General features: G+C 39.2%; 1 long non-coding RNA gene across 1 annotated transcript in view; it reads left to right on the forward strand.

The window, feature by feature from the left end:
* LOC112105349 overlaps positions 1 to 26887 on the forward strand; it is a 108837-nt gene that overhangs the window by 42555 nt on the left and 39395 nt on the right. Inside the window, exon 2 of the long non-coding RNA XR_002908007.2 lies at positions 20240 to 20301. This is a non-coding gene — a long non-coding RNA (uncharacterized LOC112105349). The remainder of the gene's footprint in view (positions 1 to 20239; positions 20302 to 26887) is intronic.

The following is a 26887-nucleotide window of genomic DNA, read 5'->3' on the forward strand; positions in this document are numbered from 1 at the left end:
AGCCATGCAAACAAATGTGGAACAAGAAGAACAACAGCTGCATTTTCTGAGCTAGGAGAACAACTGAGTTTCAACTCTGAAACATTTAAGGAGTAAAAGAAACACTAACAAGGCTAACTAGGCCAATTCTAGAGTCTTGAGGGATGAAGAGATTTTGTGAGCTGCACAGAATAAGTGTTTGTTCATCAATCTAACACTCACAGCGAAGAGAAAGAAAAATTATATATAATCTTTCCATGAGAATATGCAACAAATAGAATGCTCTGAGGGGTTTTAATCTAGCTGAGGTATGCAACTTCTGCTGCTTAGAGAGTATTGAATGTGAATGAAGGACTTAAAAAAAATTGAAAAAAGGAAACAAGTTCCTATAGTGGATTTCTACATTGCTTAATAAAGTGTTTTGAAACACTACCATACTGGAATTGAAATGAGTTGCATGTATTGAATGAGTAAGAAAGCTGAAGTGCTTGATTGTTGACAGTCAGTTAGTATAGGTTTATTACACAATGTTTTTGGATTGAGCAGTCCACAATTTATTTAAAAAAAAAATTGCCTTAGATAAATTGAGTACTACTCTGAGCCTGCCCCAAAGTCAATGGAAAGGCTGACATTAACTTTCATAGGCTCTGGATCAGGCCCTGAATGTGGCAGATTATCAGAATACTATTTAAAAAAAAAAGTTACTTGGTCAAAAAGAAAAATTTGACTTCATTAGAAGTTTTGTTTCAAACCTCTAAAAATCAAGCCTCTTTTATTTACATGTTCAATTATGAGAACTGCTCAGAACATTTTTTTAACAAAATGAAATTTCATCAAAATGTGCAATTTTGTCAAAAACCAAAATAGTTCATGGAGATGTTTGGGAGGGGTTTTTTGGAGGGGGGGAGGGAGTTTTGGTTGGGGGAGGGGAGAAGTTTGTAGTCTGGGATGAAAATTTCCTGCTTTGAATTGATAGATCAGGAACTTAAAGCTGGGTCTCCCAGGCCCGTGCCCATACCATCAGGCTGCATTTCTCTATCTGAAATTTCAACACCTCTTCTCAAACCAAAAACCTGACAATTTGGTTTGAAAATGTCCATTTTGGCACAAGTCTCTTTTTTCACAAAAAAGTTCAAAAGGTTTTGGTTTTGTTCCAATGTGGAGCTAAAACAAATTTTGAATCCTCAAAAGCTACCATGAAACAAAATTATCATCCTCCCATCCGCACTACTGACTAGGCATACAAGTTTGAAAATTTTAGCCATTCTGTTTAAAAATGTGGCCCTTTGTGACATTGCCTGTGCTGTGGAAAGCACCAAATGGGACTAGGGGGAGGGGAGTCCTTCCCCCCGCCACCGCAACTTAAAGCCAAAATTACTTTGAGTAGTTTTCCCAATGCAATGTTTTCTATTTGGATCAGCCTGATGGGAATCTAAGTACTTCCTGTGATATCCCACTTGAATACCAGTCTTCAGTGGAATTGTTTAAACCCGCTCTAACTTGTGTGTCTAATTATTCCAACAAAAACTGTTGAGAGAGTGTCTGTTTCTCCAGGCAGGAAATAAACCAAAAAACAAACATGTTTCTCTAAGGCTCTGATGTAGTTCAGAGATTTAGAAGCAGTTTGGCTCCTTTATTTTTCCTTTTCTCACAGTGCATTTACATACATGTATTTATAATACATACATTTACATACACACACAAAGGACTCTGATGTATATTAATGAAAAAATACAAGTATGGAACACGTGACAATGGCTATACCAAATGAGAAATGTAAATTACATGGCCAAAAAGAGAACTGAAATAGGAATAATGGAAAGAAAACTGATGTGCAGAAGTAAAAATGAAGTTTAATGAGTTCTATTTATGGGTTGTGTGTTCCTGTAGTCAACTCAGTTCTGTGACAGCTAAATTTAACCCGTTGAGGCCCATTACTGCAATCGGGCACTAAATCTTCCATTCCTGACCACAGATTCTTAACTTAAGATTTTATTACACATCCTCCATATCAGTCTGTAGGCTGCTGGCCTGTTTCCCTAACCTAGAAAGGATTAAATATCGGGCCCGGAGTCTAGTTCAGGGCTTCAGCTTTATTTCTTCACAATAAAACAGTTAAGCATATGTTTCACATATAAATCCACTCGTTTCCTCTGACCCAGGGGACTTATGTAATCTACCGGATTCTTGTCTGAGAGTCACCCTGCTCCAGGGTCTGTCACAGGCACCAGCTTGTTTTTTATAGTGTAATACTCACTTATAGAAATTAAAGAATTTACTGGGAAATTGCAAGTAACAGCTCCAGCACAAACAGGCATGACTTACCTTCCTCCTAAACTTACCTCTCCCAAAGCAGGACAACTCATCATCATAAAAGAATAACTTAACACCAACTATTGGAGGAGGTACTGTTTGCACTGTTCATTACAATAGCTCTCCAAACCTTGCTGGTTTTTTATGATCAACTGATAAGTCTCAGCTGGAAGATAGCTGATCAGTGACAAGTGGCACTGGGCCCAACTCTTCTTGTAGGGCCAGCCATGCTGTGACAGTCTCCAAAATTAGTGTTAAAATCCAATTTTTTTATTATTTTTATTTAAATCACCCTGTTGAGGGATGCAAACAAAACAGTCCCAAGATGCTGTGGTTTGGACTGCAGCAAGGTATGATTGCAGCAATGCACATCACGTTATCCTTCTGCTTCCCTGCCAGTTCTACCCTTCTGAGTCAGTACAAGGGAGAGAGAATAGAGGTGAAAGGATAGAACGTTGTATATGGGTGCATGTCACCTGCATATTCCTCTCTCTGATTTCTAGCAAACACAGCTGTGGGATAGTAGGCTGGATTCTGTTCTGGTTTATTCCTCATCAACAAAATGATTAGAGATTTTGCAAAATGAATGTTAGTCGTTATACTGATGCTGACAGAGCCCAGCTTGAATCTCAGATTCCAAGCGGTGTGTATTTGTGCTGAGAGCCAGAAAAGTGAACAAATCTGGTACATACGTGATTAAGACCACAAACATACGAGGACTTGTTGTATCCACCATCTAAACACCACAGGACCCTTTTCAGAATATTGTGAATTCTGATTGCAGTCTTTCTTTGGGGGCCTATTGCCATTTCCATGTGACCAGAAAATGGGGGGGAAAAGTTGATTTAGGAGACAGTGGGCAAATCCAATAACGTAGCAATGAGTAATTTCTTACCTAGTATGGCGAACTGCTGTTGCCATTGTTACTAGACAATCACTGTGCGCTCAAATGAACTCTCTCAGGAAAACGATAAAAGACTAAAATACCCTATTACCTGTGGGTTAACCCTTTTCACAAAGCAGTCACTCTGTTTGACATATCAGCCCTCATTCTCAAAGGAAATCTGCACAACACTTTCAAAAGACAAGCCAGGGAGCTTAAATTCATAACTCTGCTAGAAACTAAAAATGATGGACTAAACAGAGATACTGGATTTATTGCTTTTATTATAACAATCTGTAACCCACTAGCCCCCTCTTTTTGTCCTATGACTGCAGAGGTGTTAATGGGCCACTCTACCTTGAATGCTCCCTTACAATATGTGCTAACTACGTATGCTAAATAATCTGTTCCACCTTGCATTTAGCTATGATGCTTAGAGTACCTTTCCCAGACCTAAAGAAGAGCTCTGTGTGGCTCAAAAACTTCTCTCTCACTATCAGAAGTTGGTCCAATAAAAGATATTATCTCACCCATCTTGTCTCTCCAATATCCTGCGATGGACATGGCTACACCTGCACAACATACTGTTGCCACAAGCAAACATTCAAGCCTTTTGTCCTTCATTTATATATTTCGGGAAGAATAATTCCTTCCACTGTAGGAACTACTGGGTGAAAGTATAGGGCTAACGTCATTCTGTTTATTCATACACCTTAAAGTCAATGGGTGAAATCCTGCCCCATTTAAGTCAATGGAACTTTTGCCACTGACTTCAATGGGCTAGGATTTCTCTCTATAAATGTGTCTGTTTTAGAAGCCTTTCTGAAAACGCTTTGTAGTCCTTTGTGTCTGACATCCTTCTGAGTATCCATCCACTGTCTGTCCTTAACACAACTCTATTGTCAAGGAGGACTAAATAGGGCTATTGTAACCTAAACACCTGACAGTCCAAGAGCTCATGTGTGAGTTTATACGTGTTCCTAAAATCCATTGCTTTTAACATTTTTTCCATTAGGGTTTAAATAGCAAAAACACTAGGGAAAAATAATAAAATAATTGCAAGGGAAAAAAACACAAATGTTTTGGTCAAACAGGACAGTGGTAATATATGTATCTTGTAACCTTCAACCTCTTTTTAGACATAAACAAAACAAAATAATGAGAAATAGAAGAAAATACAAGAAAAAAGAGAGACAATGTTTGCATATCTTGAAATAAACACTGACTGTCCTAATCCCAACGTTGTTTTAGGCATCAGTTCAAAACATGGTTCCCATGTCCTGAGGGTTCTTACTGCTTGTTCCATAGAAGAATGAGAAAGCAAATATTACACAGATAAAAAATGTAACCATTGTTATCCTAAATGTAGAGGCCCCAAAGGAATTCCCTGCAAGACCATAGATTTTCTGGCAATGAATATTGAAAACAAAAGTGATTGGGCCATGATTATCTTCCTACATGAAGTGAACGTATATCCCCCCATAGACAGTGAGAAAGGCAGTATAATCAGAAAATAATTTGTTTACGTAATTCCTGTTTGCATAAAACAGATTTATTTTTTTAAGACACCGTCCATGTTTTTTGAAGGATGTAGATTCCGCCTTAGAATTTGTATTGCAATTCCTGTGTGCACACTCAGTACAGGAAAGCACACGCTATAGATAGAATAACACTAACTGAAGCTGGGGCACAATCCTTGTGTTGTGCCATTTGGCACAGGCATTGGATGTGTTATGTTGGTAATCTGCCTTCCTGGTGAACTGGGAGAATATGTTTTTGATGCCATTTTTTGCCCACTGGCACACCTAGCGAATAGGAACAGTTAGGAATAGGAATTGCCTATGAACTTATGATACAGGTTCCATCACTATAATATCTTGCCTTGAGTATACATTTAGAACTGTTCTGTGATGAGAACCCATATAACATTTTTGATCAGGTGGCTGTATGGCTCAGTGATCAGTAAATATCTGTCAGCCAGAATGTCATAAATGATGACACACCGCAGTACAGTACGAGATGAATGCTATATTTCTAGTTGTACCATCTTTTGGTTGAGAGGAAACATTAAAACTGAAGCCCCATCTACTTGTTTTAGATGACCATCAGTGTGGACAGTTGAGATTACATGGGTCTTTGCAAAAATGAATAGGACTAATTTAATAACTGCCCATCTCACTAAAGCAGGCTTTAATGTGTAAGGCTGCTTATGAACTTCTGCATGTAAAGTGGTTTTGGCTGCTAGTCATTGAATGGCTGTGTGAATTTCTTTCTATCCATTCTGAGCCATCTTCATTGTATTTGTAGACAGAACTTGGACATAACAGGAAGAGTTCTTGCTGCCTATCATCCAATGTAGCTTTAATACTGTTTAAAACTTGAAGATTTATGCAGCAGTAAGTAATTTCTGGTTACCCAAAGCGATGAAATATTATCACATTTACATTACGTGAACAAATACTAATAAACCAGTGTTTAAACCATGGAAGTTGCCATCCCAAACCAATTTCTATATCAATCCTTGGCCCACATACACAATGCATCCTGTCAGGAAATTTTAATGGTATTTCAATACTAATCGATAAGCAAGATTAGGCAAAAGGCAATAGTGTATTATGGTATAGAAATGTGCTATATTAAAAATTGAAAGCAGCTGCGACCGTTTAAATGTATCAAACTAATTAAATTAAAAGTTTAGAGACTGCATTAATAGATGAAGTGAGAATATAGCACACGAGGGGGGAAATGTTTAATTTTTAAGTTTAGGGCCTGGATTCAACTCCCTTTTAAGGACTTACATGCAATGAGCATGACAGATTGGCCTGCAGCAGACAGGTGTCTGCATTTCAAAGAATTTGGGATCTTTGGCAACCTTTGCTAAAATGGAACCTGCTGCTGGAGCTTGAACTATCTTCCACCACTAGAGAGTTGATTCCGTCCTCTTGCCCAGGAGGAAGTATTTATCAGGGCAGCTTGCAACCCACCTCCTTGATGATACCTGTCCGTTTAGTAGGGGCTTACAGGGAAAATCCTTCTCATGTTAATCATGGCCCCACTGAAGTTACTGGGATAGTTTCCATTGCTATCACTCCATTCGCTTCCATGAACACACGTATCCATGCCAAATCTTTGCAAAAAGGGGACAAAAACTTCATATGAAACCTTGTTGTAATTGGCAATGTGTTCTATTTAAATAGATTTAATAAGGTTTTTCAAAATAGATTTTCTCATAACTTGACCAAACCATGGTTGCTATGCAATTGTCTCAATCAAATTATGTAAGGTCTCACAGCAACTTATTCACCCTCCTTGAGTTTAATGAGCCTCTCTGGAAACTTGCCTGTGTGAGAGGGGGCCATGCATGTTAAAGCAAGGGGAGAAAAGGGAGAGACTTAAACAGCTGATGAGTGAGTTATATATATACCCTCCTTTCAGTTTTTGATATCTTTAGGGGGAAAAAAGTGTCCATAAAAGACTATGTCCTCACGCAACTTTAAATCTACATGATTAGTACTTACTCAACAGACCAAGAGAAGACACTCGCTGGCTTTGGCAGCATTAGCAGGATGACATTTTCACATGGATGAAGTGCACTAAATAATCACTTACATCAGGTACAAACATTTGAACATCAGGAATATGGGACCATTGAAGTCAATGGGAGTTTTGTCACTGACTTAGACAAAGGCCGTATGTGTGTCTTCTCACTTCACTTTTTCTTCAGACATGTTTATGATATTCTTCAGAGTCTAAGCTTAAAATTTATATAGATAGCCCTTCTGGTTGTGAGGATAAACCTCACTGTGAATCTGTACTCACTTTAATAAGATGGGCTCGGGTAGAGTCAATGGAGATACTCTGGATTACCATTGGCATACTGAAGAACAGCATCTGGCAGATGATAAATATTTGATTTTCCATCTTTGTAGCTTCTTATGATATGTGGTATTCATTTAAACAATAGATATGGTTATATCACAACCTCTTGTTTTTATCTGGTAATAACTTTTTACAAAATCTTCTTTTTGTAATGAAACTTTCCATGCTTGACCTCAGCCCCTAGGTGTCTTTTCTTAAAAAACAAAAACAAAAAAAACCCAGTTATCTAAGGCACAGTTGAGATATGGAAAATTAAACAGTACATTCTAACAGCTTTAAAAAAAGAAAAGGAAAGGAAAAAAAATGTGGCTAGTGCTGGTCTTCCAAGAAGGAGAGGTGTTTTGCTAAATTTAGGGCCCAGTTCTGACTTTGGCTGCAAGCAGACCCAATAACTTCATGTAACTGAGGAAAATATTTGACCTAAAACATCTACTTCTCCTTTTAACTACTCCGGCATAAATCAGGAGTGAGTCCATTTAAGTCAGTGGAGTAAAACTGCTATAAAACTGCTAAAAGACAGAAGAGAATCAGACCCATATATGGGCACTTTTTTCCCCCTTCTCTTTAATTTACTTTTTTCCTTTAAAAAAAACAAAAACCCAACCTTGATTTTTTTAAGGTCTCAGATTTCCACATTTCCCATTGATTTCATCTGGAGTTGAGGATGTTCATTACATCTGAAAATCAGGCCCTTCTCATACACAAAAAACCCCACCTCAATGCAACAGTAAGATTTCATATTTCAATAAACAAGTCAGACAATGAAAAATTAACGTTCTTGTAGAGTATTGACATTAACTTACCTATTTTGCACATGCTATACTAGATTCTGCTCTGACTTAATTCTACAGAATTATTACCACAGACTTAGATGGGAGCAGGATTACTCCAACTGTACATCTTTAGGAATACAGTTAAGAATTAGCTTGTAATCAAAAACATACTCCTAATATGGCTACATTTATGTATGTTTGTTTGTATCCCTGTAGTGCCTAAAGGCCCCACCCAAGGAAGGGTTTCCATTGTGTTAGATTTTGTACAAACATAGCATATAACACAGTCCTGCCCTGAAGTGCTTACATACCATACATGAAAACCTTAACTTTCTCATGGCCATGTGCCAATTGAGGCAGTTAAACATGCCCTACACTCTTGTATTTGAGCATAATCCATCTTCTATAAAGAAGGTACTCGGGGCCAGGTTGTTGTAACACTTACCGCGGTATAGCATTGGTGTAAATTGGAGGGGAATCAGGACTCTGTAACCTTAATCTTTTTTGATTAAGGGTGAAAATCTGCCCATTCTCCATGTAATGGCATGAGTGTGTGCTTGGTAGAGTCTTTGATTTATTTGTATTGTTAGTCGCCTGTAGGCAAACAATTTGGAGAAAACAATCGTAAAGAGAGGGATCTTTCTGAGAGGATGTGAGCCATCATCATTCTGATATCTTGTTTAAGGGAGTTCAATAGCTATTGGCCAGATCTATTTCCCTGACTCTGTGGCGCAGTTATCTCCAGTGTCTCTGACAAACGAAAGTGCTGTGAAAGATTTTGGTCTTGGCAAACTCTGAGATCACTGGTTCAGGACCTGGTATTGGACAGAGAGCCAGAGCAATGTGTGGAGCACTTGGCTGATGTGTTACTTGGTGTTAGTGATGTGACTCTTGCGTTACTCTTAAGATGGCTTGCTGCATGTCGTCTAAATCAGGAGCTTCTTCATGACATTTTCATTCACCCTCTAGCTACAGTGTATGGTTGCAAAGTTGAGCCTGCAGGTGCCAAGCCCATAGGTCATTTGAGGCCAGGTCTGCCTTTTGAAGGGCAGGAAGCAGACATGAAGGAATGTAGCCTGCTCACTAGCCAAAGATATGAAAGGCATTCTGGCTACTGATGTCGTTTTGATGTCTGGGAGCAGTGAAGATTCCAGAAGGACCCCAAGCCTATGTGTGGCATTGGCGATCAAAGCAGAGATGTTTTTGATTTAAGAGTGATGTGGTTTGGGTCTTTTCTTAAAATTATTTTCTTCTTCTCACTACTGTCATCTCCATCTTCTTTGGATTTGGAGTTCTCTAGCTGCTTGTCTTGGCTGGATGAAGGTGGTGGTGATGTCAGCATTTATGAAAGTAGCATAGAGTTGGGTATCATCTGTGGGTTGTGTCTTGATTTGTGTGTATTTTGAATTAAGAAAGTTTGTTACATTTTATATGCAGTTAAAATAAATGTTATGAGCAGGGCCAAGTAACATAGCTTATAAAAATAAACCTTCTGCAAAAATTCCATAGCTCTGACATAAAGATTCCCATGGGTTTACCCTAAAACCCTTGAGAATTCTGTTCTGTCTGCATATAGGGCTCTACTGAAGCTGAATCATCAGTTGTCTGTTTGGATATCTACAGAGTAATTGTCTGTTTGCAAACTCCTATCTCATCTCCTTTCGGTATAAGGTTCTTGGGCAAATTTTTACAAGGTTATGCATAAATACTAGAGCTGATTTTTAAAAAAAATCTTTGTCAGCATTTCTTTGTCACGGAAATTCCAGCATTTCAACATTTTGTTTTCATCCCTAGCTAAGTCTGAGTTACCAAGTTTACAGTTCAAGATCCTGCATTTCTCTTGTATATGTTATTGGCATTACAGACATTGATATGCTTGAGATGTTATCACCTGTTAAGGGGGAAAACACAGGAACTTGAAATCAGAATTTGGCAGGATACATTTGTGTAATTTGTAAGCATATACATATTTCTAATTTGCTATCTTAGACTATTTTCTCTTTAATTCATATAAAAACTGCTATGCAGTTCACTCATGTATAGCAATGAGTAGGCAAGCTATAAACACCTGCTAAAGATTAAAAACTCTGCTGTGTGTTATGATTTATAAATCCACAAGAGGAGGTAATTCATTAGTACTTTAAAGCAGGAACACATTAATTGTGTCAACTGGCTCTTTGAAGTCCTGTTTCTAGTTATTTCAAATAGCTCCTGAAATATATAAGAACAGGATCAATCAAAATGTTATCATATAATAATATACTGCATTCCAGAGTCACAATTAATCAGGGGAGTGAGGTCTCTTGATAGTCAGTGATAAATGCTGCATGTGCATTGATGGAAACCTGGAATCCCTGGATCTGCTTCCAATTCTGAACAAAACATATGCAAAAATTCCATAAAAAATATTTCAAAGAGGTTAAATAAACAGCATGTACACAAATGTGAAAAGCCCCTAAAAATGTATTTGTATTTAATGTTCACTTAAATGCTGCGTTAACTGAAGGGGAAATCCTTGCTGATCAAAACACATGTTCTGTCAGATTTACATTGTGACACCTACAGAGTGAAAGCAGAGATAATCTATGAGGAAAGTAACAAAATATTTTGTTATATTAAATGTACACATTACATGAGAGTCATGGGGACAGATAAATTTTGGAGGCTAAATATGTCTCAAGACAACTGCTGCACTGTGCTTTGAAAAGCATGACAGAAAATTGACTCAGGAATACAGCTTTGTGTGCCTCAGGTGGCTTCCAGATCAGTTTCTAAATTTAGAAGTCAAATTATGTTAGGTAGTTTAGTTTTTAGTGTCAGCCCTGCAACTCAAGCTGGGATCTGAAAATCAGGTATGTCCTTTCTGCTGCTTACATCATCACTAGAAAAATACAGAGTCTGCTGGTTAGCTGACAATGTGGTTGAAGATACAAGGCAGAATAGAATCGGGTATGCTACTTTTTTGATGTATTAGCTCTGATATCATGGAAACCGTGTCTTTGTTAAGAAAGAAAGCAGATATAACTCACAAAAGTGATCAGATCTATTGAGTAAGGTGCACACCATTTTTCTGATTATAATTGTACTGTAAGAATATTTTTTATTTGCTAAGATACCCAGCCTGGTAATATCCCTTGGGAGCCTATAGAACATAAAAGCTCCTCAGGGACTGCTGCATAGCTTGTAAACCTTGCAGAGACTCCTGGGTTGAAATCCTGGCTGCATTCAAGTCAATGGCAAAACTCCTATTAACTTCAAAGGGGCCAGGATTTCACTCTTAGACATTTTAGAAAGGACTCCTACAGTTCCTATGGGCTTCCTTGCAGACCCACAGAGATACTTGTATATAGCTAAAATTTGCATTATTTATACAGGGCTAAAATATTTATATGGCATTTTCCAAACAGCAAGTATGTTCCCTGCCCCAAAGGGATAAAGACATTACAGAGAAAACAAACCAGAATGCCTACCTACCCAAACCAGAATGCCTACCTACCCACCCCACCTCCTCTCTCGCTCTCTCTCTCTCACACACACACACACACACAGAGAGAGAGAGAGAGAGAGAGAGAGAGGAGCACACTTCAGAAGGGTATAGAATAAAAGGATTCTTGATGAAAAACATAGAGGAAGGATTGCTTTGGCACTTGGATCTGAAAGAGAGATTTGAAAGAAAGGACTTAAAAATGGTTTATTGACTAATACAGTAAGTCTATTCTAGGAATACTTCTCAACCTGCCATGATCCACATATGGAATGAAAACCCTAAATGAGAAAGAGAGAAAAAATCATGCAAGAAACTTTAAATTTTGTGAGATTCCTTCCTTTAGCGTAAATAACTTTTTGTAATATAAATTTTTGTGATTTCTCATGTAAATAACATGGGAAGACCAAATTATGTAAACCGTAATTAGAATTAGAGGATGGGACTGAAAGGAATGATGTCTCTCAAAATGAGGTACATTTAAGGTGTTCCCAGATGCATGATGAAAAACATGAGAGAAGGAACCAAGCTGTGCCAAGAAAGATGACTAAGGGAGGAGAAAGGCTAGAATATTGAGAAGAGTGCAGAGAAAGAATAGGGGGAAATTAGGTGGGTATGGTCAAGACAAAGTAGGACCTTATTTCTGAGGACAAGGAGCTTGAATCTGATGTAGTACGACACAGGAAGTCAGTGGAGGGATTCAAGGAAGAGGGGAAGTCAAAGTGGTAGGAGTGGTAAGAAAGGAAGGTGACTTTGGCAACTACATTTTGGACAGACTACAACGGGTAGAGGTGAGATGCAGTACGTCCACACAGGAGAAGCTCACAGAAATCAGAATGAACAATGGCCGTCTTGCAGTCAAGGGTTTAAAAGCAGGCAATGTGGGAAAAGGGTAGATTTTGGAGATATTAAAGAAGATGCTACTAGATATGGGGTCAGAAAAGAGAACAGTCAAGGATTACATCATGATTATGGTCCTGGTGATTAAGAAGAATAGTGGAGTATCAATGGAGATAGAGAAAGATGGGGAAAGGTGGAGGTGGACACAGAATAAGATATAAATTGAATGTTAGAGGGAATCAGTTAGTCAGGAGATGAAGATGTTAGAGAGACAGCTAGAAATACATGGCTAGACAGATGGGATTTTGGAAGTATTGGTGGAGCAGTGGTAGTTGTGTCACTATAGGACGGGGTAGGCAACCTATGGCACGCGTGCCAAAGGCGGCACACGAGCTGATTTTCAGTGGCACTTACACTGCCAGGGTCCTGGCCACCAGTCCGGGGGGCTCTGCATTTTAATTTAATTTTAAATGAAGCTTCTTAAACATTTTAAAAACCTTATTTACTTTACATACAACAATAGTTTAGTTATATATTATAGACTTATAGAAAGAGACCCTCTAAAAACATTAAAATGTATTACTGGCACGCGAAACCTTAAATTAGAGTGAATAAATGAAGCCTCGGCACACCACTTCTGAAAGGTTGCCGACCCCTGCTATAGGAGATAAGGTGAGAGAGAAGGCCTGTGTCCCCTAAATTCAATGGCAAAGCCCCCATTGATCCCAGTGGTGTTGGATCAAGCTTAGAGAGAAAACAGAATGAGACTGAGGAACATCAATAGATAAAAACAGAGAAGAATGCCCAGATCCCACTGTGATAGTAAAAATGCATGTATTAATCAGAAGTGAACCTTAGCATGTACAGGTGGACTTGCAAAATATTGATTCTAATATCCCTAATGCTCTTTTGCACAGGTTGCTGCACAGCTGCATAGTTACCATATGTGGTGTAAAATGATAGATCGATTTAAAATAAATCCATCGATACAGTATAATTATGTTTTTCCCCATGAAATATACAAACAGTCTAAACAGTAAATTATTATTACTATTATCAGTTAAACATTGTAAAACCACATTGTTCCTTCATAGGCAGGAAAATATTTCAGTGACTAACTGTGGTTGTCTTCCGTCTGGATGACCTCATTTATCTTGTGAGCTAGTCTCTTTATGGTAATGAAAATTACTGCGAGCTGCTTCTCAACCCAAGTGAGGATGGTGACTAGCGCTTGTGTTTTCCACTAGCTCTGCAGGGAATTCAGCTTCTTGGCTCAGACCTTCCCCTTTGATGTAATGAGTTGTCTACAAAATGGTAACTGTTGTTTCCAAGCGTAGAGATATTGTGTGTTACTGTATGTGTTGTATGCTATGAATTTGTTTGGTAACCTAGAGATAATTTACAATAGGAGTGGTAGAAAAAGGAAAGGTAAAGTAAAGGTATTTGGGATAGTTTGAATTGTTTTGTGTCTTGCATTTTGTGCAGAGTGGCTATCATCATATTATCTGAAACTCCTTTTGTAATTTTACTTCTACATTTGAATTCTCTACAACATGCTTAGAATGTCATCTCTGATCCAGTCTGCCATGTGGTCTGCCCTTTCTTCTTCAACAAAGACTATAAACCCCACCCTAGCCCCAGCAGTAAAGTGTTAATTCATCAGGTGACCTAAAGTCTTAATTTGTTCTGATTTGTATTTACAGAGTAAATACACAGATTCATATCTTTTAAGATCAGAAGGGATCATTATGGCATAACTCAAGCAAAGAATCTCTTCAGGGGTGGTATAAGGCAAGAAAATAAAGGTCCTAACCCCATCAAAAAGGGGCTGGATATCCATCTGTCTTGGATGGTTTAGGCACAATAAATCCTGCATCTTGGCAGGGGGTTAGACTAGATGACCCTTGCAGTCCCTTCTAACCCTATGATTCTATAAAACAGCATTATTAATAAATGCTCCCAAGTGAGAATGTCAGTGGATTTGTATGGGCTGCCAATAAGGGTAGAATTTGGTCCTAAAAAATCTATCAAAAAATTGTGGAATATAAAACACTCAGCTTCCCTGCTTTCCACTAGATCACGTCCTTCATTTAAACATTGTCCATTTGGGCTCTGATGGTACAGAAGGAAAGGATCTGCTAGCATGAACCCCATCCTTTTGTTTTTCATTCATTTCAGCCAGATGCAAGGGTCAGTGCTAGTGGATCCCATTACACAACTGGGACCTTAGACTGCAAGCTTTATATAACTGGGACCCTGTTACCTATCTGCCTAGAACATTGAGAATGTTATATGAGTAATGAACAATACAGTAATAATGACAGCAATAACCTCAGGATCTCAGAACTCTTTCCAAAGGTGAGTAATTATTATTGTCCCCATTATGAAGATTGGAAAACTGAGGCATGGAGAGTTTAAATACCTTTCCCAAATTCACAGTGACAGAATCAGGAATAGAAACCTAGTCCTCTGACTTGGAGACTAGCTCTAAGGACTAGACAGTACTGCCTCCCTAAATGCATAGAATAGTGCTAACATAGATTCATGTTTGTGATATCATGTGTTCAATTTTTAATAAACAGATTTTGTGGCCCTCTCTCCATATTCTTTAACAATGCATTGTCCATACATTTCAGGGTATTACAGTTTGCAATTTACAACCAGACATCTAGAATGGATTTTTAGTGGGTGCAGGCTCCTTCCACGTTAATCTGTATGGACCCAGATCATGTGACCAATCATATTTAGAATTCCAAATGCAATTTAGAGAAATAGCTTTATTTAAATAGAAGTACATAAGCAGGCAAGAAATTATTCTTCTTCTGCCTGGTTCCAGGAATTTCACCCGCCAAACATTCCAGAAGGCCAGCCAGGTTGCAAGCATTACATCATGAAAACAAACTCTCATTTCTGACCCTGTCTTGAAGGCAGGAGGACACTGTTTCTAGCAGCTCCTAAACTTCATTCCCAGGATATTAGTAAGAATTATAAAACTATAATGGGTCTTCGGTTTCACATTTGTTGCCTGATAAACACAGGATGCACATATATTTGTGAATAATAAATCTGTGCAGATGTTGTGAAGTTTAGTAGCCTCCACAGGTTTAAATCCACTGTCAGTTATGTCTGGATTATTTTCATTGAGCCAATAATTAAGGCCACAAATTTGCAACTGTTACAGGATAGTTATGTTCCCTTCCAAAACCAGGGCTGATTAGCACACCCAAAGTTTTATTGTTGTACAAGTTTAGGTCAGGTTTGATTCTGGAAATACTGATTCAGCCTGTATAGAAAGCTTGGACCATTTTTGGCTTTAAACTTATTTTTTACACTCTCTCAGTATGAAGCTGTTATGTCTTCTTCAGTATACGGCAAATGAACTGAAATCCTGACCCCCCACAAAACAGCATTAGTAGTAAATACTGTATTTCCATATGAAAGCTTACTTAGATGTTTGGGAAACACTGTTGCCAAAGAGGAGGAATAAAAGTATATATATTGAGTATCTATGCATATTTGTAAATGCATGTACTTACTTGCCCAACAAAGGCATTGTGAGGGCTTTGAGATCCTTGAATAGAAGTTGCTATAGAAGTGTAAGGTACTTATTGATTTAATTCAATTAACTAACTTATGGATTTTGAAGTGAAACACATATATTGGCTCCAAGGAGAAACTGTTCACAGAATTTGCTCTGTTGAAGTTCTGTTCAGAATAAACGCTTAGCGAGTTTCAGTGATCCCTCAGCTATCACTTTCCCTATGTTTCATTGCATAATTTAATGTGATATCCTTAACAACAGAGCTACGGTTATCAATCTGTAATGAAACAGTGGCATATAAGTGAAATCTTCAGCAATACTTTTATCAGTGTTTGATCCAAAATGTAACTTTGGGGGCTGTAATTTTTCATGCCTAGTCTCTGCCCAAAGGTAAAGCCAAAATCAGGTTCATGATAGAAAAGTATTTGTAACAATAGAGCAGCTGCCACTGCAGCTCAATGCTTTTGAAAGGTTTAAGTGAAGTCTCTTCAGTCATTTCTCAGTTCTCTGAGGGTGAAAATGTATTGTGATGGTTTATCAAATACATAACGCAAAAATGTAACTATCACTCAATGAGTTTAAAATGAGATGAGATTATAATGGGATTCATTTGAACTTTTACTAAGTACTGGGTATTACTGAGTTGACATATTTGAAATACATGATGGTGGGTAATGTGATAAATATTTTCATAAATTAGAGATATTCTGTAATTTAGAGATAGCAAATTGTAGAACAAATTAGATTCACAAATGGATTATGACAGATTCTCAATGTGTGAAAATATCTCCTATCACACGTTCCTCACTCATGTATTTCGTTTATGCAACATGTTTGTTTCATTTAGCTTTTGTGCTATATAGAATGATGATGCTGTGGTTAAGGCACTAAAATGAGACTTGGGAGATCTTTATTAAATTCCAAGCTCTGCCACACACTTCCCGTGTAAACATAGGCAAGTTATTTAATCTTGCTCTGCTGCTGTTTCCTGTGCATATAGAATGATAACATTCAGAACAGGTAATTCTGTGTGAAAGGTGTTATTGTTGTAGTGATAGCAGCAAAGCAACATTTGCAACATTTCACTCATAGGCACAAATAATATTTTAATGAATTAACAGGCTAGTGTGTAAGTAAATCACTTCCCTCAGCTACAATGGGCAGGCTCCGGACTGTTCATTTAGGATAGGCCCAGTACTGCTAGCCAGTGTTTCTTATGCATGAGAATTTGGATTCTTTCCCCATCACCATAATGAAAAGAGGCCATTATCTGCAGCATGATGCAAACTCACAACTGTGAATTTGTGACAGTATTAACTGTAGACACCCCCATAACTGTCAATGGGAGTTAGACATATTCTCTGAGAGGAGATTAGGCTGCTGTAGACATAGAAGTGTCATTAGGTATACAGGTTGACACATGCCGTGTACATGTCTGTAACAGGCTATTTTTGTGCTGAGATGAGAGAGATTTGCCAATGAATGAACTTGTCCATTATGAGAAAGTAATTGGATTCTCAAATCTCTCCTTTGTGTACCTGTCATTTCAGACAAGCTTTAATTTGTCAATGCTATTTCTCCCCAATTCAGTTTCCTTTGCAGTGTACTTGCCTGAGGACTTGAAATACTAACTGCAGGATTAAGAGCGCACAGGTTACAAGCAGATCACCAGTTCTTACCATAGTGCTTCAAAAAGCTGCAAAGAATTTGTTGAGGAAGATGGGCTCAACCTCCAAAACACACAATGTCTCTGCTCCGGCCTCAGAAAGTCATGGAGTGCAGTATTTCTACCCTGAAGATGCACTTTTCAATTGTGCTGGTAACCTTTAATTCCACTGCAGTATATTTCGTCCTCTTGGGAATTTTGTAGCAGATGAATCATTGCCAGGAATGAAAGCAACTGCATTCTGCATGTCAGCTGCAAGAAAAAGTTTTTTAGTGTCTCACACTGTGAGATGGACAGGGAAGGGCAACTAAACGATTATTTATTGTGATTTGGATCCTTTAGTACAGTTTTATGGACAAAGATCGTTTCTGTATGTACAGATAAATAATATGGCTTTGCCTTCTGCTGCTGAGTCGAATGTGGTGCTTAGCTTCTGCAAGAGCCAATAAGTGAACAGGGAATGACTGAAGCCATTTACTGTAGGGTTTACTTTAAAGCCAAAGTAAATTTTCCTTTCTTTTGGGAACTACTCAATAGTATTTCTGCTGTATTTATAACTTAAAAATGTATTTGTACTATGTCTGGCATTAGCAGACAAAATAGGCTTCCAGCTTCTTGTTTACTTACCTTTTAAATTAATAAAGTCAAGTAATGATGTAAATCCCATCTATAGATTCCTTTCAGTAGCAATCTCAAAATAACTTTTTCTAAAGGATAAAACTACCTCATTCTAGCTCCCAATGTTAAAAAATAATAGGGATTCCATCCATCAAATCGGGCTAGGAAGCAGCCAAACTCAGAAAATGAATTTAAAATCTAGTATATGTATATTTTGTGCAGCATGGAAAATATTTACATAAATGGGTGATTTAAGATTCATGTAACCTGGATCAGTCTGGAAAATCTGGATTGTGAGAATCCTAATAATCACTTCTGCATAGGAGAGGAGTAATTAGCCTGCTCCCTCGTTCCTCAAAGAGAGCCCTCCAAAATGTAAAATTTTCCTGAGGAGACTGAACACAGAGTTTGGCAGGGAAAGGTAGCTGTGAAGCCATGATGAAACAAGAAGTGATCTGTCTCCTCAATGCTCAGTGTATCTACTACGATGAGCAGCAACAGCATGTGAAGGTAAACAATAGGCTACTGAAAGCTTTTAAAGGAATATTTATTGTCTTAGAATCATAGAATATCAGGGTTGGAAGGGACCTCAGGAGATCATCTAGTCCAACCCCCAGCTCAAAGCAGGACCAATCCCCAGACAGATTTTTTTACCCCAGTTCCCTAAATGGCCCCCTCAAGGATTGAACTCACAACCCTAGGTTTAGCAGGCCAATGCTCAAACCACTGAGCTATTAAAAAAATATTTCATTCTCACTTTCTGGCCATGACATTAATTCTGTGTGTGTGTATAAACACACACACAATATTGGAAAGTACAGCAGTGTCTATGTAGAATCTGTGTACCAGCCAGGGAGGTATGACCCTTTCATTATTTGCAAAGAGAGCTGCAAGATATGATGTAATTTTGATTGAAAAACTTTGGGTCGGAGAGCAAACAAATGTTGTAAAAGCAAATCTTGCAAAATATTGTTCCTGTAAACTCTTACCCAAGCAGGAGACACTATCCGAAACCCAAGCAAGCCAGAGGAATGTTTTTCTCCTCCATAATTGTAATAAGAAAGATGAAACACTTTCCAGACAGCTGCAAAAATTCTAGGTCAGAGTCTTTGGACTGAATAACATGCACGGTGACTCTGACAGAATCATCAGGCAGCTGATAAGGGATAACAAGTCACTCATGAGAAGAATGGCTGGTATGATGAGCAAGGCAAAGAACCTTAACCTCTGCATAGTTGGGATCCTATAAAAAATGAAGTCTGGAGAACTTCTTTCTTTGAACAGTGGGTTACTGAACAGGATATTTTTTGTTCCCATAGATGCGATTTCTCTTAAAATACTGGCCCCCAAAACCATATTCTAGAAACCAACATCCTGAAGAGGAAGAGTTATTCAGCTGGACAAGCAGTGACTGACTTGCAACCAAATTCTCATGGCTGTCAGAAAAACAGGAATCTGTTAAATTCTAGCTGCCTGCTTCTCCACTTCCATGCCCCGCATGCAGCCCTAAATATCAGTGCAAAGTGGGTGTAAAATGGCAAATCAGAAAGGGCAATATTTTGCACCCACTTTGCACTGATACAAATAACTGTGCAAGTTGCAGGACAATGGAGAATTAAGCTCCATGTGTGCATATTTTACCCTTACTGTCTATTTTCTCCTGGAAAACTAATGGGAGGGCAAAAAAAATCATTTCTGGTAAGTCTGAATCTGATATAAGCAGTAATCCAACAAGCCAATTTTCTGATGACTTTTGCTGTTCACAGTTATGGAATAAATGAAGAATATTCCTAATTCATTCTCTGCTGTGAAACTGCTACAAAAAACTTGGCAATGGTTGGACAGCAGGTGCCATGTGATGGCTGCTTTTCCTGTTATCAGTCTAATTTCATTGTTTCCCTGTGCTCCCCCGTTTGTCTGTTTTATGCATCGTTGGTCTATAATTTTACACATAGACTGCAAGCTCTTTGGGGCAGAGACTGTCTGTTTTATATTTGTATAGCACCTAGCACATTGGGGCTCTGGCCTCTATGCACTACAATAATGCAAATAAATAACATCAGATGTGGGCCAGAATGTCAGAGACGGGTGATCCCAAAGATGGAGAGCGATGCTTGGAAAGACAATTCTGTGCACTTAATTGACACTGAACAGCCAGCTGATTGTTCCTAGTGCAAACACTGCCAATTCCATTCATCTATCCAGTCACATGACTCTTCTATTAAAACGGCGCAATATGTTAATTGTGAATTCCTCTTAACAGGGAAGAAGACCTCTACTGAAGGATCTGGATTAAGAGGATTCAGCGCTATCATGAAGGACAAGGTACTGCTGTAACATTTCAGTCTCAAGTCTGGTACAATATAGTAGGCATATTTAATTGCAGTGGTTAAAGCTGAAATAACCTGTTCTGACTTCATTAGCATGGTGGAGTGTTTTTAAGCTTATTGTGTTCGTGTTTTTGAATGTTTCAACTCTTCTTGCTTATTATCACTGGGGAAAAAACCTACCTTTTACTATTTATAGTTTCACTGTTTAAGTATGCAGACCTTTAAATTACATATACTTACCTATGCAGTGGACATGAATAAATACTCCAAGCCAAATTCCGTGCTGACGTCCACCTATGCAACCCCACTAAAATCAGTGGGGTGGCACAGAGTATAAATCAAGATGGAGCATGACCCTCAGCTGTTAGAACTATGAAGTGGTAAGGCGTGGGTTTGTAATAGTGCTAAGTTTACATCACCATATAATTCATAAGTAAAGGTGTAATAATTGTAACTGCTTTTATCAGACTTTGCCAAAAGTAGCTAATGCAGTAACCCCTTTTTGAAGAGACAAAAACATGGTATTTTTTCAAAACCCTATGACTCAAATGACTTGGCTGAGTAGCTTCAGACTTTCTCCAAAGTAATTTTGGGCCTAAGATTAAGCATGAGTTACCTTGCCAAAAGTTGTCTCCCTGGGAAAATCAGGAAGAGTTAAAAATAGGGCTTAGTATGGAATGGAAAACTTAACATTATGGCTGTGACTCCATGAAAAAGGTATCAGGGTAGAGACGGACCTGGAGCACCATGCATACATAAGCCCAATAACCATATATGCTGTATTCTTCACCGAACAATGTGGATGTTCTTTTCTCTAGTGTTAATCCCAGCAAATCCTATACTGTCGCTGTAAGTAGATTCTGGCCAGAGATGACGTCACTCCTAAATATATGGCTTTCATGGTGGTCGTTATCAGGAATCAAGCTGAAAAACTGGAGAGAACAAACTGAAACCAGGAAAGGAACAGACATGAAGTCTGGAAAAAAATGTGGAGTGTAATTAACACGTGGAATGGCGCCAATAGAATTTGCTGCAATAAACAAATGCAAAGAGGGTTGGCCACTGACAAGATACATTACTGTGTGCAAAGATTTTATAATCAGGTGAATGAATGTAGATGGGTCACATAGCCTTTTCCTGGCCACAAATGTTACATGGCTATTTACTTGGACTTTTGATAAGGGATAACAAGTTTAAACTCACTTATCAATCAATAAAACATTTAGGTGCTGAAAAATCAAATTTTGCATATACAGCCCTCCTTAGGAACTTCTACCAATAATATAAAGAAATGGAAATAATTGGAGTCCAAAATGTTATGTCGCACCCTTCTGGGAGAAGCACGTTTTAACCCTTGCATGCCTGGTAAACTATGCTTGTCACTGTATGAGGAGGTGGAGACATTTGGGGGGGGAGGGTTTTGTACCCTCCCCTATGGAGAATGGTACAATTGTAAATGTCCCAATTGGTGTGCAGTGATTTAGGAGAGGTGTGGAGGTTTAGAGGTCACTGGGTAAATTGCTAACACTAGAAAGTACACAGGGCATGGATTTAGAATAATATTCTGCATATTTTAGCTGAAATAAGTGCAATTCTAATATAGATTTTTTATAATTATAATTATGGAAAACTGAATCTTCTAGCATATTTAACTCTGCTATTTTGCACTCCGTTATACCACTGCTACAGTACAATTTGATGTCCATTTTTGTTATTTTAAAAAAAGAGGCAAATGTAATTTACTGTCAATTTTAATATCTGGGAGATACAAACAGAGGAAACATTTTATATCTGGGCAATAAATGGTTTACTAGCATGCGCGTAAAAGTGATCTTATGATCAGTAGTCAGTTGAAACAAGTTATTAAGATGAAAGGTCTTTAGGTTAAAGTTAAATGCTTAATAGGACTTCCTACTCTCTTCTTGTTACCATCAAATTCATATTTATTTTATTAGGATAGTTCAAGTGTTTTCCATTCAGTGTATTATTCCTGTCTCGTCTATTTCTGCTTAGTACATTTATTCTAATTAATTCCTAGTCCCTTCCCTCCTTCTAATACAATCTTTGGGTTTGCAGAAGGCTGCAGTCTTCATCATCCAACCTTCTTTGCCTGCTATTCTCATCAAAAAGAAGTGTGATCTCATCAAGAAGGTCAAATTCCAGATCTTACCCATTCTGTTTTAGTTAATTCCCAATCCCCTCCCCCGACAAGGGATCTAAATGATACATGAGCCCTGCTAACTGGAGCCACCGTGCTAGCCTATTTCTGTCCTTTCTGGCTATTCCTTTGGCTTTTAAAACCTGGGCAGATATTATTCAAAGGAGGTTTGGAATATCCTTTATTAAGTCAGTTAGGTTCCCTTCATGAAATGTATAGAGCTGCACTAGTCAGTGGAAATTCATGTTGGTGCTGGCAGAAGGCTGCAGCTCATCAAGATTAGTGGATGATGCATTTAAACAGGACTGGAAGGAAGGCAGGGGGGAGAGAAAGCCCTTATTGCTTGATAAGTATCAGAATGTGACTAAGACTGGATGGCTTCAGGACATCTTATTTCACTTGTCTTGGAGAACAGCTCCAGGAACATACAGAGCCAGGCTTATATTGTCTGAAGTTTCAATTTTTCGTGATTAATATTTCTTCTAGAATAAATGTATCCAGCACCACACTGGAGACGTTAGGCACATGGGAATTCTTCCCTTTATCAAATCATTTAATGGACTTATGCTGCAAGATTGTCCTTTAGTGAGGTTACACAATCATGTTGGGCACAACAGTGTTTATACAAGAGCCAGGATATGGAGCTTAATCACAACTCAGGTCCAGCACAATCCCACCACACAGTCCCCTGCCACTTGCGCTAACAGAGTCGCTGATAGCAATTGTAGGTTGTCACCCTCTATGTGGACCAGCACTAAAGGGGGATGAGACATTCACTTTTCCAGTGAGTTCCACAGCTATTTGCTGACAGCAGAGGAATGGTGAGATTAATGAATCTTGGGTTCCATTCCCTGCTCTGGAAGAAAAGTGTCCTTTAATGGGCATAGACCCTTCTGACCTTAGCCCAAATTTAACCCCTTAGGCCCATCCCCTCCAATATGTTGCAGTCCCAGTTCTGTCTCTTCCCTATCTCTGACTCCTTGTCCCAGTCCCATTCTCCTTACCTAGGCTGTCCCAATCTGCATTCCTCAGGTGTTTCATTCCAGTCTCATTGCTCAGTCAGTCCCAGTTCCACCTTCCCCCTCCCAGTTCCTCACCTGATCTGTCGTCTCTCCACTACTAGCCTCCAGTCACCACCTCTGCCCACTGATTGTTCCCTATCCCCACTTTCTCCCAGTCCCAATTTCCTTCTCCAGGCTCCTCCTCCAATCTGTCTTTTTCCCCAGCCTCTTCTCGGCTCCTTGTCCCAGTATCTTTACCCAGTCAATGCCAACTCTTCCTCCACACTGTGGCTTCTCACCAGATTTGTCTCCCCTTCCTCAAACTCCTTCACCACATCCCACTGGTCTCCAGTCCCAGTCTCCTTGCCCAATCTGAGTCTTCCCCATCCCACCAATTGGCTCCAGTCCCTCCCTCATTTCCCTTCCTGGCTCCCAGGCTTGTTACCCAACCAATTCTACTCTTCTCTGCCTCTCCCTAGCCCCTAATCTTATTGCACAGTCAGTCCCATTTTCCCACCCCCTACCAGCCTCCAGTCCCAGGCCCCACTTACCAGAATCCTTGTCCCACTTTATTCCCCACAATTTCCAGTATGGATCTTGCCCCCTCTTCATTTGAATCAGCAGCTTCCACCTCCATGCTGCCTGGGACTAGTGGGGTGGGGGGAGGGTGAGAGGGTAGGATCATTGAAAACACAAGAGAGATAGGATCCCAGTCAGTTCCAGTGCCTGTTCCTGCCACAGTCTGTAGCAGCCCAGACTGTAATTGCAGAGAAAGTCCTCCACCAGGCAGCAGCATGCCTGATGTTGATGGGCTCTTTTTAGATTTTAGCTGTGAAGATCTAGCAAGCCTCTACTGAGCATGTGCAAACTGCAAGTTTTCAAAGTCTTATAATGTGGGCAAATTTTCACAGGAACAGCGAAAGAAACCTGAGGCAAAGGCCACCCCCTTTGCCAAATTTCAAGCCTCTACTCCAAAGAATGGGGGTGCTGGAGCTTCACAAAGAAAACATCACCAGAGTTATTTAACATTGGCAAATCAACATATTTTCCCTAGCCTCGTTCTCAGAAATGGGTGAATTGTTTTTCAAACACAATTGAGCCTGAGACAGACACCTGGCTTGGAAAATTTCAACTCACAAGGGTAATATTTTGCAAAGTTATAAGCTGCTGAAAACAGGGACTTATCATGGAAAGTGTAGGCAACCTTAACACACATTACCAGCCCTGCCTATAAAACGTGTGTGTCTGTACATATGCATAAACACACAAAATGTAAAATATCATGTCTTCAAAATTAAAGTACATTCCATTTTTCTATACTGTCCTTCTCCTAAATTTTGTACTGGCTGGTAAACGTAGGTGGTCTAAGGGTTCAGAATATTCTAGAAAGGGATGTGTAATGTGATACTTTGGAAAGTGTGGATAAATACAGTTGCTTAACAAAATACTTTGGTTTTTAAACTAAGAAATGTTTTTCTCCTTTCAGTATACAAGGACTTGCATATAGCATTCTAGTACAAGTGAGAGCTTCTGACAGCTGTTTGCCAGTGCTCAAAATTCTTTCAAACAAGCCCCTTCAAGCTTAGCTCACTGCTCTCCATAACCATTAGCTACTGCTGCCATACATCACTCACCACTGACTAATCAGCCAATTGAAATGAGTGCAAAGGAGCTGCAGACAGTAATAAGTTTTAGAAGAACAATAACACTAGGAACGTCACTAAAGGACAATCTTGCAGCATAACATCCATTAACGTAACTGAAGTCAGTGGGGATTCTACCTGTGTAAGGTCTGAAGGCATGCAGTCATCACATGGAATATTACTGTATTGGAATGATTAAGTATGGGACAGAGCAAGGTAAAACTCCTGGCTGTTGTGTGGTGCATTGCATTCATCCTGGACAGGCCAGTACTGAAATACTGTAATAAGACATTCTGTAGCTTATTAGAACACAGAGGGCCTACAAACTGGGGAAAGGTGTGGAGTGAGTTGAGCTGTGCCTGCCTTTGATAACCAAACCAAATAAAACCTGCTTGAATTCATGCCAGATTCTGGTAAATCTGATTCCAAATTCTAAGTTCTGGCCACCCATTTTCTCTCCGGGGGTTCACAGCTGTGTGTAACAGAGACTTGCCCTCATCTACCTTTAAAGAGAAGTGCTGTGACCTGCAAAAAAACCTTCTGAGGTCTTTGCAATGAATTACTGGCTGTCCCCTGAGTTTTTTCAGGGGAAAGTTGGCTTGCCAGCTGCCCAATATGTTGTATTCAGAGGAAGGTTGTAGCCAAGTTAGCCCTGCTCCCCACCACCAAAATCAACCTGGAAATCTTCCCCAGTAGAACGTGCAGCATGCTCCAGATGTTAATAAGGGCAGTACAGTAACATCAGCAGGAGCTTTTCCCTCCCCTACTGCTGCTGAATCAGGAAACAGAAACCCTTGCTCTCCAAAGGGTTTTTCCAAGAGAAATGAGAAGGGGAGGAAACCAACCTTGCCAGTTCCATGAAGACATAAGATGAGAACAAACCAAATGGCAGTAGAGCTGGGCAGGAAACGTTTTCCTGTCTCATGGAAATTTTGGTTTAAAAAATTGTCCTAGTTTGCTTGGGATGAAACTGAAACCTTTCAAAGGTTTTTACAGAGAGCCCATGGGTCTCCCACATGCCAGGTGGCTGCTCTAAGCACTAGGATATAGTCTCGCCCTCGCCCAGTAATATTTAATTATTTATACAAAATGGAACAACTTCAATAAGGAAGAAAGAGAGAACTCCCCCCAGACTAGCCAATAGCCAGGTGTTTGGGGCTCTCGCCTGGGATATGGGAGACCAGGTCCACATCACTGGTCTGAATCAGGCAAGGCAGAGAGCTGAACCTGGCTTTCCCACATCCTAGGTGAGGGCCCTAACCACTGTGCTATTCTGGGGTGAGACTATCTGTCTCTATCTGGTTTTGACCACTATTTCCATCCTGGACTTCAGAAATCTTTTCCGATTTCAATTTCATTCCCATGAAATGTTTAGATGAAAAACAGCTGTGTCTGAAAATGTCCAACAAGTTCTGGGTGTGTGTGTGTGTTTGTATTTCATGCCTTGGTGTAAATCCTCTCCTCAAGATGTTAAACATTTCTTGAGGAGGCAGGAACAGATTCTTGGATTATGATTATTTTTTATGGAAACCATGTGAAACAATGATTTTTGATTGACTTTTTTGCTCAGAGTTATTCAGAATCATTTGACCCTAAAACTCAAAGCATGAACTGAAACAGAAGAAAACAGTTCATCATAACCCTAGCCAGCCAACTTTTCACTCAGTTACAGTTCCTAGCTGGGGAGCCTGGATCTTATTTCAAGGTGTAGAGACTTGTGCTTTCAGCTCCAGAGGTCTGCAGTTTAATCCCTGACATCAGCCAAGATGGCACTTGTTG

Source organism: Terrapene carolina, unplaced genomic scaffold, assembly GCF_002925995.2.
Source record: "Terrapene carolina triunguis isolate 2854851 unplaced genomic scaffold, T_m_triunguis-2.0 Scaffold62, whole genome shotgun sequence".
Taxonomy (NCBI): Eukaryota; Metazoa; Chordata; order Testudines; family Emydidae; genus Terrapene; species Terrapene triunguis.